The following is a 19,009-nucleotide window of genomic DNA, read 5'->3' as shown; positions in this document are numbered from 1 at the left end:
CATGCTATATCAATTATAATTATAATGTTGACATTCATTGTAAAGCAAAGCATTCATTCATTTTCATCATATTGATTATTTATTAGTCTTTATCTTTCCACAATTTGAAGAGGTGGTTTTGTGTTTAGCTGTTGTGTATGTCATGTGTTGTTTTACTGTAAAAAGAGGAAACCTTTATGCATTTGACTTTTCAATCAGAAACTATTTGTCAGGAACAATTTACCCTTTTAAATAAATGAATGAATTTAAAACTATCTAAATAAGGATGTGATCTGGTAGTCTTTTCTAACTATATAGCCATATTCCAGTTGAATCGGTAACACACAATGCCCACATCTATGTTCATAACAATGCACACTTTTTAAAATAAATATTTATCTTTTAATTTACCATTTTATAATATAATTATTTTCAGTTACAGAAAGGAAAATCAGATTTATCGCTCAATATGTAAAAGTATTATATATAATATAAAGTATTAGTTTACTTGTGGTATTTAATAATCTGAGTTTAAAAATAAAAGAAAACTGATTTTGGTTTTGACTGAAGGCAGCATGGTGGCACGGTGGTTAGCACTGTCGCCTCACAGCAAGAAGTATCACGGTTCTGGGTCAGTTTGACCCAGTATTTTCAGTTCTCACGTTTTGGTTTGATTTTGTATTTTTGGTTTTGAGCCTTTTAAGATTAGGCTCAAAACTTTCCTTTTTGCTAACGCATATAGTTAGGGCTGGACCAGGTGACCCTGAATCCTCCCTTAGTTGTGCTGCAATAGACATAGGCTGCCGGGGGATTCCCATGATGCATTGAGTTTTTCCTTTCCAGTCACCATTCTCACTCACTATGTGTTAATAGACCTCTGCATTGAATCATACCTGTTATTAATCTCTGTCTCTCTTCCACATCACGTCTTTATCCTGTCTTCCTTCTCTCACCTCAACTGGTCACAGCAGATGGCCGCCCCTCCGTGAGCCTGGTTCTGCCGGAGGTTTCTTCCTGTTAAAAGGAAGTTTTTCCTTCCCACTGTCGCCAAAGTGCTTGCTCATAGGCGGTCATATGATTGTTGGGTTTTTCTCTCTATCTATTATTGTACGATCTACTGTGCAATATAAAGCGCCTTGAGGCGACTGCTGTTGTGATTTTGCGCTATATAAATAAAATCGAATTGAATTGAAAAAGGATAAGCAGAAGTGGATGGATGGATTTTGACTGATTTACAGTAAAATTGCAGTCTTACATTTTAGCTTGATATTATACCAAGCTAATATCAGCCTTTGCTAATAATGATGGTTCGCTTAAAGCTATAGCACATATGTTTTACTCTTTGCCTAAAATAATAATTCAATTCAATTCAATTTTATTTATATAGCGCCAAATCACAACAAAAGTCACCTCAAGGCGCTTCATAGGTACAGAGAAAAACCCAACAATCATATGACCACCTATGAGCAAGCACTTTGGCGACAGTGGGAAGGAGAAAACTCCCTTTTAACAGGAAGAAACCTGCAGCAGAACCAGGGTCAGGGAGGGGCAACGATCTGCTGCGACCGGTTGGGGTGAAAGAAAGGAAAACAGGATGAAAGACATGCTGTGGAAGAGAGACAGAGGTTAATATATGATATGATATAATAAAGTTCATAGTAATGGTTTTAACTGAAAAACTTGCAGGATAGGACATGTTGCGAAATCAGTTTCACCCCCGTTCTTTTATTCGTCGAAACTTCCAGAGACGGCACCGGAACTCAGTAGTCATTTTCACAAAACTTTTATTCATCTTCATTTAAGCATGCACTTCTAGAAGGGAAGACGAGGCCGGTGTGTCCCTCTACAAAATCTTCACCCCTTTGTTAGTTACAGCCAGGTTTATAGAGGCATCCCCATCATAAAACCCCCCTACGGTGTGCTGCAAACTCTGTGTCTGTGTCTATGTGAGTGCTCGTGTGTGACTGTGTATGCATACCTGTATGTATGTGTGTGCACGTGAGTGAGTGTGCGTGACAGTTAAAACACTGTGGGTGTAGGTGACTCCCTAGAGGTCATAAAACCCATCTCCCTTCCAGACCACAGTTATCCAGTTACAAATGTTGAGACCTTTCACAGTTCAACTGCGGGAGGGGTCTCCTACAATCTACTCTTAAGTTCATGACACAGTCAGGCCTTTATTACATTGAAGTCAGTGTCAGTGTCTGTACAATAATTCTACATTCTATGTTAACACATTTCTAAAATCTAAAATAAGCTAAACATTTCTACAGACACCAGGTTTATAATTAATGAAGTTTCATCAATAAAGGCATACACCCATATACACATATTTAATAACCCCAGTAACACCCTGCTAGTTCATAGCATCTCACAGTTTACTCAAAGCTTGTCTTCCTAGTCTCCACTTCATTCATGTTTCCTAGTATGTCACAGTTTGCTCTTAGTTCACATTCACTGTATTTCACAGTTTATGTTCTTATCCTCTTGTACCTTCATGCAACTGTAAATGAAACCCTTGTTCACGTCAAAGTTCTGTTTCTTGGCTTGAATTTGTTTTTGGGTCCACTCCACATTCTGGCTTCCAGCTGTGACAGTTATCCACTTTTCATTAACTGCTGTAGCAAGACAAAATACAACAAAAATTGATATGTGCACTTAAAAGAGGGAATAGTGAGGAAAAATGCTTGAAGAAAAGAACAATACATTTTGCATCTGACTTCTCTTCTCCGTTTTGAATTGTAAGTTATTAGCAAATTTTTTTTACCTATATTATCCACAAATGGGACCATGAAGTCTCTGCTGGGTGGGTTACAGATGAGCTGAAGTAGCCACATATCTTTAAAATACACCTAGCATCAGTAAACCTACCAACTGGTCAATCTATGTGTGATCAGTTTTAGGATATTAATGTCTGATGTTTTTCAAGTCTTTCTTACATGTGTTATGCACTTGTCTCTATACAGTTTAATATAATCAAAGGCAGAAAAATACATACAAAACTCTGCTATTTTAAACTTTCTCATTTATGGAAAATTGAGAGACAATGCTTAGTAAAGAAAGGACAGTTTTCACTTAACTGAATACCTCACAAACAGACCTATTACCTGTCACAGTCACATCACTTTTGGAGTTTTTAAGACATAGAGCCAAAATAATGCGATGTAGTCTCACTTGTTGCACTAACTACAGATGATTGCCTCCTCAGCAAACAACAACTTTTCAATTCTTTTAGGTCAGTTATGTTGAGTTGACTACAAAGTCTCCTGAGTATACCATCAATTACCTATTTAGAGGCATCGATGCTGAGGAGAATGGGTGCTAGGGGAAGATGACAACACAGTAGAAGGAAGTTTCATGTGTTATTGTTATTCTTAGTTGCTGTAAGCTTCAAATTAATGATGCACAGTCATTTCTCAGAAAACTGCAGGGAACGCAGGAGAAGACGTTTGGCTCTGAAACAGAATGGAAGGTTTCTCCACTGGATTTGATTTTGAACTTTGATTTTTAAAAGGAAAATCTTACATTTATTAACAAAACTTTATTTAACTCTTAGAAGTACTTCAAACACATGTTTCTTCGCTATGGCAGGTAACAACTCAGTGAATGATGTTTTTTTGCAGATACCAGTCAATGACAAGGTCATTATCGTACAAACCCTGGTAATAATTTTTCTTTTCATCAACATGTTGCTCATTGTGATCTTTGTTAAAAAGGAATCCTTTCACACATCTGCACGCTACATCTTGTTTTTCGTAACACTGCTGTCAGACAGTGTTTTGTTATTGCTGTCAGATGTTTTGCTTATATTGACCCATTTTGAAATTACAATACAAGTGTGGTTGTGTATAATCATCACTATTTTTGTGGTTATGTATAATTTTGTCACACCAGTTACTCTGACAGCAATGACTCTGGAGCGCTATGTGGCCATTTGTATGCCCCTGCGTCATGGACAGCTGTGTTGCACACGCAGCACTATGTACTGTATCCTGATCATTCATGTTCTCAGCTTTGGTCCTTATATAATTATTATGTCCATGTTCTTTGCTTCTGCCTCACTTAAGTTCTACAAGCAATCCATGATATGTAGTGTAGAGACATTTACTCTTTACAGATGGCAGGATCATGTTCGATCAGCTGTGTTTCAATTTTATTTCTTGATTATGGGCATCACTATTGCATACTCATATGTTCAAATAATGAAAGTGGCCAAAGCTGCATCAGGAGATAAAAAGAAGTTGACACATAAAGGACTCAAAACAGTGATCCTTCATGCTTTCCAGTTGTTGCTCTGTCTCATTCAGCTGTGGTGCCCATTCATTGAAACTGCAGTGCTTCAGATTGATTTCATGTTATATGTAAATGTCAGATATTCTAACTACATTATGTTTAATATTGCTCCGAGGTGCCTGAGTCCTCTGATTTATGGCCTCAGGGATGAAAATTTTTTTCTTGTACTGAAAAGTCTTATGCCTACTTCATCCTGTTCAAAATACACATAATTTGAGTTACATCAGAAATATAAATGTTGCCATTCATATTTCCACAGACCATACTGGAAATGACTGTTTAAATATGCAAGAGTAATTTCATGTAAATAATTAATTTTAAATTATTAGTAGTTTTGCAACTTGCTTTCCTGTATATGTTCAGTGATGCTATATTGTTATGCATTTAAACAAAACTCTGCAGTTACATGTCACTTTTCAGGCGCAGTTTACACATAAGTTTAAAATGAGAAAATAAAATTTTAATAAATGTTAAGTGTATCTACACAATTTGTCCCAGGGATTTTTTTCCTGATAGAAGATGATTCACTTTCTCAGAATGAATTGTAGAGTTTTTATGATGTTGCAGCTTGATTGATTTAGCTTTATCTGTTATGAATTGTTGCAACATAATTTAACTGAAATTTCAAATGATTGAGTATGTGCAACATGACAAGACCTAAAAAATATCATTGAAAGTCAGAATTATGTGACAAACAAATGATATATGAAAACAAATACTACTTTTATTTTATTGCTGTTATGTGAATGGGGAAGAATGATGAAGATGGAATAATGTTATTTTGAAAAACGTCTTTGGTACTGATCATAATCCTACGGAGACCCACAAGGGACATGGGAGAAAAAAAAACTAAGATGAACTTTTGCAAGATCCTTTTGGAGCTCTCGCAAAAACTTTGTGCAGATAATGCTAACAATTTGTCTTTGTATCAACATGTTGCTCATCCTGACTTTTATTAAAAAAAAAAAAAAGAATATTTTCACACATCTACATCTTATTTTCTATAACATTACTGTCGGACAGCATTTTGTTATTTGTGAGTGATATCCTGCAATCTTAACCTATTTTCATTTTGCAATACAAGTGTGTTTGTGTATAATCATCACTATTTTTGCGCTTCGGTATACTATTGTCACAACAGTTACTCTGACAGCAATGACTCTGGAGCGCTATGTGGCCATTTGTATGCCCCTGCGTCATGGACGGCTGTGCTCCACACGCAGCACTATGTACTGTATCCTGATCATTCATGTTCTCAGCTCTGGACCATGCATAATTATTCCGTCCATGTTCTTTGCTACTGTCTCACTTAACTTCTACAGAAAATATGTAATTTGCACTGTTGAGTTGTTTATTCTTTACAGGTGGTAGGATCATGTTCAATCAGCAATACATCAGTTTTATTTCTTGATTATGCGGATTATTATTATTTTCTCATACGTTCAAATAATGAAAGTGGCCAAAGCTGCATCGGGAGAGGATAAGAAGTCAATACACAAAGGCCTCAAAACAGTGGTCCTTCATACTTTCTAGCTGCTCCTCTGTCTCATCTAGCTGCCTACCCCATTTATAGAAAACACAGTCCTTCAGATTCATTTTAATTTATTTTGACATTTCAGATATTTTAATTATTTATTATTTAGTATTGTTCCAAGGTGTCCTCTCATTTATGGACTCAGGGATGAAAAATTCTTTTTTGCACTTAAAAATCTTTTGCTTACTTCATCATGTTCAAAAGAAACCTAATTTGACATGCTATATCAATTATAATTATAATGTTGACATTCATTGTTAAGCAAAGCATTCCTTCATTTTGATCATATTGATTATTTATTAGTCTTTATCTTTCCACCATTTGAAGAGGTGGTTTCGTGTTTAGCTGTTTTGTATGTCATGTGTTGTTTTACTGTAAAAAGAGGAAACCTTTATGCATTTGACTTTTCAATCAGAAACTATTTGTCAGGGACAATTTACCCTTTTAAATAAATGAATGAATTTAAAACTATCTAAATAAGGATGTGATCTGGTAGTCTTTTCTAACTATATAGCCATATTCCAGTTAAATCAGTAAAACACAATGCCCACATCTATGTTCATAACAATGCACACTTTTTAAAATAAATATTTATCTTTTAATTTACCATTTTATGATATAAGTATTTATTTTCAGTTAAAGAAATGAAAATCAGATTTATCGCTCAATATGTTCACAACTGCGATTAGATGCTCAGATAGCTATAGCCTCTGTGGTGGTTCTTTCCTCAAGCCAGCTTTTTTATTAATTAACCAATTATCATTTATGTTTTTTAGTAATTATTTAGTAAAGTATTAGTTTACTTGTGGTATGTAATAACCTGAGTTTAAAAATAAAATAAAACTGATTTTGGTTTTGACTGAAGGCAGCATGGTGGCACGGTGGTTAGCACTGTCGCCTCACAGCAAGAAGTATCACGGTTCTGGGTCAGTTTGACCCAGTATTTTCAGTTCTCACATTTTGGTTTGATTTTGTATTTTTGGTTATTTTCTTGATCTATGTTATGATGATGATGATGATGATTATTTAGTATATTCCAGCTTATTCTGGTTTAGGTTTAGTTCTGCCCGTGTAAAGTCTGTTTCTTAGTCTGCATCCTTGTGTATTGTTTCCTGTTTTATTTTGAAGGATTGTGTTTTATTTCAGTGTGTCCATCTTTGCTCCCCCTGTCTCGTTAGCCTTTATCTCTCCCAGCTGTGTCTCCCTCGTTTTCCATTCCCTGATTACTTCCCTGTGTATATTAGCCCCGTGTTTGCCCTTGCTCAGTGTCGCGTTGTACCATCAAAATATGCCTGTGTATTTCAGTTCTCTGTTGGCAATGTTGCCTCCCTAAGATGATGACTAGAGGGGCAACTGGTTTCCTGTTCAACAATGTGGTGATGTGATAAAGAATAGAAAAAGGGACACACGATGAGCTGATGTCAGTTTCACAACAGGAAGGTTTATTCTTCCCAACAGCTTAGAACAGCTTCAGGTATCACCACACTAACTGGAGGAAACCTGGTCTTGTTAGGAGAGACGGCATCCATCCCACTTTGGATGGAGCAGCTCTCATTTCTAGAAATATGGACAAATTTATTAAACCCCCCGAAATATGACTATCTAGAGTTGGGACCAGGAAGCAGAGTTGCGGTGTTACACGTCTCTCTGCAGCTTCTCTCCTCCTGTTACCCCCCTCCCCCCCAAAAGAAAAAAAAACCCATCTCTATAGAGACTGTGTCAGCTCCCAAACAGACACAAAATAAACTAAAAACCAGCAACAAACAACTTAAACAACATAAAAAATCACAAAGAAAGAACAATACAGTATCCACATCTGAACCAAAGAGTAAAACAGTGAAATGTGGATTATTAAATATTAGTTCTCTCTCCTCCAGGTCTCTGGAGTACATGACTTAATAATTGATCAACAAATTGATTTACTCTGCCTTACAGAAACCTGGTTGCAGCAGGATGATTATGTTAGTTTAAATGAATCAACACCCCCGAGTCAACTACCAGAAATCTCGAATCTTTCGAATCAACGAAAGACCAAGACAGACTTTTAATTCATGTGAAAGCCTGATGCTTAGCCTTGCCCACCCCAGATGTAAAACTCAAAACCCAGTCTTATTTGTTATCATCTATCGTCCACCTGGGCCTTACACAGAGTTTCTGTCTGATTTCTCAGACTTTTTATCTGATTTAGTTCTCATCTCAGATAAAATAATTATTGTGGGTGATTTTAACATCCATGTAGATGCTAAACATGGCATTTAATCTGTTATTAGACTCAATTGGCTTCTCTCAAAATATAAAAGAACCCACCCACCACTTTAATCACACTCTAGATCTTGTTTTCACATATGGCATAGAAACTGAACATTTAACAGTATTTCCTGAAAACCCTCTCCTGTGTGATCATTTCCTAATAACATTTAAATTTACGATAATTGATTACACAGCAGTGGGGAGTAGATGTCTTTCTGAAAATGCTGTAACTAAGTTTAGGAATATAATCCACCCACTGTTATCATCTTCAATGCCCTGTACCAACACAGAGCAGAGCACCTACCTGAACGCTACGCCAACAGAGGTCGATCATCTTGTTAATAATTTTATCTCCTCACTACCTACGACTCTGGTTACTGTAGCTCCGGTGAAAACTAAGGCCTGAAATCAGAAGTACCTGACTCCGTGGTCTAATTCTCAGACACACAGCTTAAACCAGATAACTCGTAAGCTGGAGAGGAAATGGCGTGTCACAAATTTAGAAGATCATCATATAGCCTGGAGAAATAGTTTGTTGCTTTATAAGAAAGCCCTCCGCAAAGCCAGAACATCTTACTATTGAAGAAAATAAGAACCCTAGGTTTCTCTTCAGCACTGTAGCCACGCTGACAAAAAGTCTGCTGTTGAGCCAACCATCCCTTTAACATTAACTAGTAATAACTTCATGAACATCTTGACGGATAAAATTTTAATCTTTAGAGAAAAAATTACCAATAAGCATCCCACAGATGTAACATTATCTACAGCTGCTTTCAGTACCATTGATATTCCTTTTGACTCTTTTTCTCCAATTGATCTTTCTGAGTTAACTTCAATAATTACTTCCTCCAGCACCTTTTGATGTTTTATCTAGAAAGGTCCTACATAAATAAAGATATATATTATATTGTGGCGTGTTGGGGGAACAGCTAGTTCTCTCCCATCATACCTTGGGACATGTGCTGCTGTTTAGATGTTCTTGTTTTATTGTTTATGGTTACGTTACTTTTAACTGTTATCTTGAATGTTGTGTTTACGCTGTGGTGCAGAGTCACTGACAGTTGTTGTTTTGTAGAGAGAGTGCTGTACCATGAGTGACTTCTGTTGTGATGTTGTATAAGATTGAGGCACATTGTAGTACAAGCAACTGTTTTACTAAATAGCTCCCCCTATCAGCTTGGAGTTGTATAGCATGCTCAATCTCTCTCTGTGAGCTTCTTTGTAAAGCTTCATTTGCATGCCACAACATTATTGTGGTGGAGGTATGGTCCCAGGTGCGTGAGCAGGGGAGAAGTGGTGCGGTTATCTCAACAGGGCGGTGCTGGAGACGCAGGTGAGAACAGCTGATGGAGTTTGAACTGATGATGGTTTCCTTCCCTTTTATAGTGAGACAGGTCGGTGGCGATGCCCCGGATGGGCGACGGGGACAACCCCCAGGTTTTCCTGGAGACTTTTCGTGCCACGGCGGAGGCCTGCCAGTGGCCGCAGGTGGAGTGGGCTCTGCGTCTACTTCCTCTTCTGTCGGGGGAGGCTCAGACGGTTGCCCTGAGTCTGAGCCGACCTCGAGGAGCAGCTTCCAGGACGTGAGCCGGGTGGTGGACAGGATGGGACTCACCCCTGAGGATCATCGCTGGCGGTTCCGGGGCTGTCAGCTGGCCGCGGAGGAACGGCCATTTGCTTAGGCCCGGAAGCTGCACGACGTGGCGGTGCGCTGGCTGCAGCCGGGATCATCATAGGGAGAGACGCTGCTGGTGGACAAGGTGGCGCTGGAGCAGTTTGTGGAGGGGTTGCCTGCGGAGACGGCGAGATGGGTCCGGTGCCACTGTCTCACGAGTCTAGAGGTCGCGGTAAAGTTGGCGGAGGACCACCTTGCCGCTAGAGCGGGGGAGCCCGGGGACGGCGGCCGGAGACCGAGCAAACAAGCCCCAGTGCCGGCACCGTGGGGCCGGGTACCTGCACCAGGGCAGGCAGAGCGGGCGCCGGTGCTGAGACCCACTAATCCTTTCGCTTCGTTTGTGTTACCAGGGATCAGAAATGAGCAGTGCCGCCTCTGAGCCACGGAGAGCAGCACAGATGCCGGGACAGGAGTGCTGGAAGTGCGGGCAACCGGGACACCTGAGGAGGGACTGTCCTCTGATGGAAGTGGGGCAGGTGTTCCGCGTCACCGGTGCCCCAGCACCCTCTCCCGGTCCAGGAGGGACATACAGCATTCCGGTAAGGACTCGAGGGGGTATACGCCATGCTTTGGTGGACACGGGCTTTACGCAGACCCTCGTGCACCAAAGCTTAGTTCGCCCTGGGGCATTGCTGGAGGCAGAATGGGTGGAGGTGAAGCGTGTTCATGGTGATGTTCACAGGTATCCCATAGTGATGATGAGATGAGATGATGAGATAGCCTTTATTTGTCAGTTGCAGGTCTTTTGCCCACAACCGAGATGACAGACCTTGCCGACCGTACATACAATACACAAACATCACATTGGGGAGACAGGTCAGGCTAGGTAGCGAGGAAAAAAAACAAATGTGTAACACAAAGGGATGATACAGGAATGCACAGATATCAACACACCATAGCACAATAAACACAGACAAGCAACATGGGAAAGAGTTCCAGTGTGTACATCTGATCTGGGACCGCTGCAATCTTTCGACTGTGCCTCCAACTGACCCGATGTCCACATCAGAGGGAAGGTAAGCGTTGGAGGTGGCGTTGGATCTGGCGTAGGGAGGGTGATGCGTCGGTGAGTGCTTATCAGTATCAGTATATGTATGTGTGTGCGTGTCCATAGTTCAGCTGAGACTGAACTATGGACACGCTGTTATTAAAGTATAAGGGCAAAACGCATAGAGTAACGGCTGCGGTTAGCCCGCGTCTGTCGCATCCCCTAATTCTGGGCACGAATTGGCCGGGGTTTCATCATCTGTTAGGGCAGTATGCGGGGATGCGATCACGACTGTTAGTAGCATGTAGTGTCTGCGTGGCGCTCAGCGGTGACGTGGGGTAGTCCGACACTGACTCCCGGGAGGGGGAGACGGCGGGTCCTTCATGGGAGGTCCCGCCGGCTCCGGAAATTTCCCCCACGGGTGATTTCCCACTGGAGCAATCTCGTGATGACACCCTACGCTCAGCCTTTGACCAGGTGATTGAGATTGATGGTCACGTGGTGCGCCCTGAAGCCGTGCGGACCTACCCGCGCTTCATTTTATTAATAGATAGGTTATATCGAGTGAGTCGTGACATTCGCATGGAGGAGACACACACCCAGTTGTTGGTGCCGCAGGGCCGCCGGGAAATGATTTTCCAGGCGGCTCATTATAACCCCATGGCAGGGCATATGGGTTATGAAAAAACTCTGGAGCGAATAACGGCCCGATTTTATTGGCTGGGCATCCGAGCAGATGTGCGCCGCTGGTGCGCGTCCTGCCCGGACTGCCAACTTGTTAATCAGCCGGCCATACCAAAAGCGCCTTTGCGCCTGCTCCCACTCACAGAGGTCCCGTTTGAGCGCATTCGCATTGACCTCATCGGGCCGTTTCATCGGAGTGCACGTGGCTACCGCTTTGTATTAGTCCTGGTGGATTATGCAACGCGGTACCCGGAAGCAGTCCCGCTGCGCAACATCTCTGCAAAGAGTGTGGCACAGGCACTGTTTCAGGTCATCTCCCGAGTTGGAATCCCGAAAGAGATACTGACTGACCAGGGCACGTCGTTCATGTCTCGCACACTGCGGGAACTGTACGAATTACTGGGCATTAAATCTATTCGGACCAGCGTCTACCACCCTCAGATGGATGGGCTGGTGGAGCGGCTGAATAAGACTTTAAAGTCCATGATTCGTAAGTTCATTACCGCAATTGGGATCGCTGTCTAGATCCTCTGTTATTTGCAGTGCGGGAGGTGCCCCAGGCCTCCACGGGATTTTCTCCCTTTGAACTGCTGTTCGGCAGGAAGCCACGTGGGGTGCTCGACCTGATTAAAGAAAGCTGGGAGGAAGGTCCGAGCCCCACCAAGAATGAGATTCAGTACGTGTTGGACCTGAGAGTGAAACTCCACACTTTGGGGAGGTTGTCACGGGAGAATTTGCTCCAGGCTCAGCAGCGTCAGCAACGCCTCTATGACAGAGGGGCTAGACTCAGGCAATTTTCACCGGGAGAAAAAGTGGGACAGGCAAAAAAAAAAAAAAATTAAAGGCATGTCATGAGAGACAAATGCTTTCATAGTTCTATGTAGCTACATTTTAAATATTTAAAACACGGAATACATATTGTGTTAAGACAAAATGAGCCACTACAGATGCATCCAAAATTTGTTCCGGTGGGATGAGCTGACAAAAAAAACAGAGGAACAGAGGTGAACTGGATCTATGCTGAATCTGGTCAGTCGGTCCCCATCTATTTTGGATGCTGCTCTGCAAGTGGACAGAAACTCAAAATACATTACATTCATTCCCACTATCATGAGGTACTTTGAGAGGCTCAACATAAGGATCATAAAGACCATTCTGGTAGAAATTTCCTTCATTAAAATCCAATATATTTCAGCTGTCATGGCCCTGTTAAGTTCATGTTGAGGAGGGGTAGAGGAGGTAATCTACTTCCATAATAACAACACTGATCCGGCCGGGTGGAGTCAAACGATGATTTTAATGACACGCGTGGGAAGACCGCCCGCTGTACGCAGACAGCACCGATCCCCGACTTACAGAGCATAAACAGGTGTTTTATACCTTCTGGGCTTAAATTTACTACGCCCCTTGACGTCACTCAGATACAGTTCATACATAGGTTTCAAAACCACAATGACTTAAGACAGTTTAAAAATAACATTGTCTCCGTCTCCACAGCAGATGCTTCCTGTCAGCCTTCTGACTTTCACTTCCCGTCTGGAAAACCAGACTGTTCCTCTTTTTGCAGAGACAGCAAGAAACTATTCCTCTTTTACAGAGACAATTTTAGAGTTACAAGCAAACATGATTAACCTCTCACCTATAAATGAGATAAAGTCTACTGTGTGTTTGTCAGCATGAACTGCACTCAGTTTCACCTTGTAACCTTTTCCACCAGACAGAAGGAAAGCACATACACATTTCAGATTATAACAAGCATTCAAAAGCATTTAAGATTATAGATTCAACTCAACAGTTTAAAGTGGTTATAACTGCACCTGTAGTAAAGGCTAATTGGGTACCAATATGTTTAAACATCTGAATGCAATATCAATACTGCAGATTGTATTATTAATGCAATGGTAATGATGATGATTATTAACAATAGCAGTAAAATAATTTCTAATCCCTCACATTCCCTCTCTTGGTGACCCTCTTTGAGGGTCACCACACTTTACGTGTGTCATTACTCCGACCCTCTCTAGCCGTCCTCTGGCTCAGCAAATCATATAACAGCCTCATGTCATCTAGGTGGTCCAGTAATAAACGTCAGCTCCCCCTTAAGAACAGATTAGGTTTTTTCTGGGTCCCTCTCTTGTGGTCCTTCAGGTCTCGGGCCTCCAGGATCATCACCCCTGTGGTCGCCGAGATGTCCTGCAAAGGAACAAAACACCTTTTCCTACGCCTCCCTAACTTATCATGTTCATCAACATTCTGTACACAAAACTGTCGCTGCTGCAAGTGCCTCCACTCACCTTTCACAATAGATCACAAGAAAATCATTATAAGCGGCTATTCTACTGAAAGATCAAAGAAAACAACCATTTTGATCAATTAAGTTTAAGCATATAAGCAATTACTCATGCGTAAATTTTATCATAGCTAAACTCTGCCTAAAAACAACTCCTGTGTGTTAACACTAACTTCATTTTAAAACTCACATTTCCTGTGTCATAACCTGTTGTTGATATAGCATCTTTATTTCATTATGCTCCTCTATAAACTAGAGTTAACTTCTACAGTGGCCCCCTTTTGTTAATGGCACGAATTATATCAACAAGTTTCTCCTCTAAATGAATTTCAGGTTTATGGATTCTATGTGTTTGTAAGCATGTGCGCCCCTTTATGCTCCAAGTCTCCCCCAATATATCAACTGAGACGTCGCGCTCAGTGAAGCTTACGACCTTCAATAGACTGAGCCACAACTCTTTAATTAGCACAAAATGCAATGTTTAAAAATCATTTCTACGTATAAGCTCTCTCCTCTATCGTAAAAATAAATCTATGTAATATCTGTATGTGTAAGCCTACATTATAACCACTTCTTCTAGAAATCAAATCAAACATTTTCTACCCCTGCAATCTTCACTAGTTTCCCCATATCTTTTATTCTCACAGTTTCCCTAAAGTTTTGTACACTGCTTCTTAAAAACACCGGCATTTTATCGTCTAAACAGGATTCAGTTAACTTTAACCCTCTAACCTTAACATAACAATAACAATTTCTGCTTCAGTTTTAGCATATCTAAGTTATCAAAAAACTCCAAAAGTTATAACATGATCCTAAAACCTATTTCAAATTAAACCTTAAATTCCCCCTTTTTTGACACATATAATGTGTCAAACTAAAAATGCTTCACCCAAGCTTAGGAAAAAGTTAGTCATCCCAACTTTGGTCCAGTCACACAAATTCACTCACACGCATTCACACCCGGTTTTTGCTGATAGTGGAGACTCCCGCGCAAGTAATCAGATTCTCCCCTCTCAGCAACATGAGCTCATTTATTTGTTTTATTTTGTTTTTAGGAAAAAATAGTTCTTTATGCTTTTGGACTGGATTGAATCGCTACAATCCTTTTAGACAGGGACTTACGACCTGATTAGGTCCCCACAGGTGGCCTTCTCCTCAGCCAGTTGTAATCTGGAAAGCCCACCTTATATTTGTTCTCCCGAGAATTTGTCAGCGCTGTTATTCACTGTTGCAGGCCTGCTTAGAACGAAGATGAGAAAAAGAGAGCTGATTATTAGCTCATCAAAACACAAAACAAAAAAAAAAAAAACACCTGACAGGTTTTCTCTAAGTGCACTGTTACAAAAATAATGGGCCCCTCTTAGACATGTCCATGTTTTATAAAACTCCCTCTATTAAAAACAAAAAAACAAAAACAACCCAAACCTAACTGACCGAATCAACCCATCACCACAACAACCTCAAAAATCTTAAACACACAAAAGTTTTGCCACCAGAGTCCTGACACTCCCAGGTCAACAGACGTAATTTCACCTCCTCAATACCCCGAAAATCTTGTTAAAACCACACAATTTCCACACAACAATCGCCCCCTTTATGCACTTTAACATACTTAGATTCAGCATAAGATATAAACCCATTACAACTTTACCATTACATTTCACCAAGTAATCCTCTTCAGTCACACACACAGGAAGCTTCTCTGTCACCACTCACTCCAGCTAATTTCCATACTGAGTCATATCTCCAGAAGTTGCCGTAACAATACAAATACATGTTTAAACATTACCACCTTATTGAACTACTTTCATTTTCTTTCTATACTAATCATTTGCTTTGATCAATCAGTACAAGAGTACTCCCAAGTCACTCTTATAAACACTACTTTAATCCCTTTTCTTTTCTTTTTTCCATAACTCACTCCCTTTGTCATATAGCTTCTTTGAGTTATTCCTCATCCTCAAACTCTAAGTGTATTTTATCAAACATTCACACCATTTTAACACTCATACAAGCAGCAAGCTAATTTTCATTGCATATGTTTATGTTCTTAACTAAGTTTAATCAATGTCTATGCATTAGTCTTCATGAGCTTGTCCTTGTAAGGTTAATGCATTTTCTGCTTGTGTATGTGATTTTGCATATGTTGCTTTTTGCAGTGTTTCAGACTCCTTCACAATTCTCCACTTAAACAGTCAGTTTTCTCTTCCCCAAATTTGCTAACCCAAATTTTAATTTCCCACCTGAAATAACAGCATCCCTGGTCCTCAGACATAGGTCAGAGCTTGCTTGTGAGGTTCATGGACTCAGGTGCTGTGAACAATTCAACTAGAAACTTGCCTTAACATGTCCAGTGATGTTAACCTATAACTTTCTTCCGACCGCTGCATGTGGAAAATTGATCCAGGTCTGCTTTGCCCCTGAAAATAACACAACTGAGACATTTTCATTATTATCATGAGTGCTTAAACGACCCGTTTCTCTCTCTCTGGTCAGAAATACCAACTTATGTCATGTATGTAAGCATGTTCTTCATTGCATTTGTATTCATGTTCATGTTCAGTGAGTGTAAGCTGTTTCTTCATTGCATTTCATGTTATATGATCATGTTAATGAAGTGTAAGCTGCTTCTTCATTGCATATGTATGTTATCGTCAGGTTTAATTCATGCATCTTTTCACTGAGTTCTGCATTCAAACTATCTCACGTCTGATTCTTTCCAAAAATAATTTCACATGTAACAATTTGTGTATGTGTGTTTTCTATTTTCTGTTTACCTCTTTGTTGTGATCTGGGGGACATCTCTAAACCATCATGAGTTCAGGCTTCAATTTCAACCCAATTATACCCTGTATTCTCGCAGTCGAACTCGTCTGGGCTTCACCTCTCACTGGTCTCTGTCCTTCTCTTCACAGTGTCCTGTGTTGTCTTGAAATCTCCAGCCACTTTAGTCCCAAGTCAACTGTTTGCTTCTTCTCTGTTTCTTCTCCGTTGATCTTTTCAGTATTTTCCTTTTAGGTTAAGTCCCAGCCTGGCAAAATATCACATTCAATGCCTTCAGACAGTCATGTCACACTGCTCTTACCAGCCTGCAGTTCACCGTGCATGTTTTCATCACGTGGTTTCTTCTTCTCTGTTGATACTTTCAGTCGTCTCTTTCAAGATTGCTCCAAGCATGGCAAATATGCTGCTGCTGGTGTCATCAGTCGTCGTCAGTATTAATTGGTTCAGTTGCACTGTCTTTTGCCTGCTGTTAATTCTTCAAGTCCACGATGTTCTGTCGGTCTTCATCAGGAGATTAACTGTCCTTTGAGCTTCTTCTCAGGATGGGGACAAAGTGAGAGGTCAAGCTGTAAAATTTGTAGCCAAAACCTGGCCTGTTTTCCTCCCAGTTCTGTTAATCTATGGTTTTGCCGCTGTACTCAAGATTCCAGGTTGAGAGAAGTCCACCTCTTTGTTGACGCTAAAGCATACAATTAATATCCTTTTCATTTCTTTTCTTAAAACCTCCATTTGCTTCATCTGCCTAGAGTTTAACTCGTCTGTTTCTCTCTGGGTGCTCACTTGTCACAGTCAGTTCCTTCTATGGGCATGTAAATTTCCTGTCACACACACCATTTCCTGTCACACATGCAGCCATATTTTCTGTTCCTCTTTCCTATTTTACAGCCTAATCAAACTCTTTGGTTGTACTAATTCTTGATCTAAAAACAATGCACCCTTATTTCACGCACACACTTTTAACTATACTAAATTCTTTGCATTTGTCAGCATTCACATCAGTCTTCAGCGGGCTCAACAGAGCTCTTTCAGACATCAGGAATCGTCTCACACACACCGCCTTTTCTCTCAAACTTCCACTTTTTCACTCACTCTACTATCAACTTTCCTAGTGCTTTTCTTACTTACTATTTTTGTACAAATCACACCCAATCACTTAAAACCTGCTTCTCTCAACATTCACACACTTAAACTATGACAGAAGTTGAGGAATATAACTCAAAATACGCTTTCCTAAGAGTCTTTTAGACATGCCTTTCATAATCAGAAAGAGCAAGTCAAAAAAACCAATTGAAACCTCTATTAATTCTCACAGCACACACAAGAAATTAAAAAATAAAACACACCAGCATTTATTGCTGAAGAGAGGTTACTACTGAAAGTAATATGTTAGTCTTAAGCATATACAATGCGCTCTATCTATTTATATCAAAACTCAGTCACAGATCACACATTCACAGCAATCCATTCGAACTCTATTTATAGCCCTCTAATAAACATAAATGGTGTCTTAAGCACACGCATTGAGCAATGTTTGCAGCAGTATTTATGAAACCAACTATGGTTTAAGCAGTTCACTGCTTACTAATTTGCATTTTCACATTCACACACACACACAGTCTAAAAATAGCTCCAGCACAGACTCAGCCTCCTTTCACACAGAGATCTCTTATTCTATATTACAAGCGACGCCTTATATTACAACTGCACAGATTTTTAGGCCTTTTAGCACCTACACAATTTCGGGAAATTTAACCTAACCGCCCAGCGGATAAACTCTATCAGTTTTTTGCGATCAATTCACCAGTCTCAGACTCGAACTGTTTCTGGCCTAATCTCTAACATCCCTAACTCAATTTAAAAGCGTCAACCAACCCCAACTTTGCCTGAAGCTCTATTTTTGGCATTTCACAGCCAAGGCTTACCCCGAAGTTTTAAGTTAAAGTTACACGCCCGAAGTCCAACTTATGCTGGCCAAAAAAGCGCAGATACCGTTCCAAACGGTCAGGAGACTTGAACTCCTAGCTATTTTGGAGGTTCCCAAGTTCTCCCCGGTTGCCAACCGTACTATCCCTATTCGCTGATAGGTCAAGGCCGAGCGTTCTTGGCCAGGAGGGAGCGTCACCTCCGAGAACTGCGCCTCCTAGTGGACTCGAACCACCGTCCTTCAAAAATTTATAATACTTTAAACAACAGTCCACACCCAAAACAAGTGTATGACTGCCCCAGGTCCAACCTGTCTTACCAATTTGGGACTTGAACCCATAATATGACCAAATTCCCTAAATCCTACATGAGACTCGAACTCACTTTCACTGTTTTCCTTTTCCTTGGGACTTGAACCCAGTACTTTTACTTATAAACTTCATCATCATTACTTCAACCACAATTCTCATGAGATTTTCACCAAAATCAAAACAGACATTCACCAGTAATTTCAGTGAGTAGACTTAAATTTTTTCATGTCCAATTTGGCACATTTGGAAATTTCAACAGGTAGTGCCTTACCTTTGGATAAGCCGGCTTATGCCCACT

The 19,009-nt window shown here is 40.4% G+C and overlaps 2 pseudogenes; both read left to right on the top strand.

Annotated features, from left to right (window-relative positions):
• Positions 1-3,563: 3,563 nt before the first annotated feature.
• LOC148098957 (odorant receptor 131-2 pseudogene) lies at positions 3,564-4,484 on the top strand (annotated as a pseudogene).
• A 416-nt stretch (positions 4,485-4,900) lies between these two features.
• Positions 4,901-6,023, top strand: LOC148098956 (odorant receptor 131-2 pseudogene; annotated as a pseudogene).
• The last annotated feature ends 12,986 nt before the right edge of the window (positions 6,024-19,009 follow it).

Source organism: Neolamprologus brichardi, chromosome 14, assembly GCF_056152115.1.
Source record: "Neolamprologus brichardi isolate AB-2024 chromosome 14, ASM5615211v1, whole genome shotgun sequence".
In the NCBI taxonomy this organism is placed as follows: domain Eukaryota; kingdom Metazoa; phylum Chordata; class Actinopteri; order Cichliformes; family Cichlidae; genus Neolamprologus; species Neolamprologus brichardi.
The sequence above is the reverse complement of the archived record's forward strand: the minus strand, read 5'-3'. Positions and strand labels throughout refer to the sequence as shown.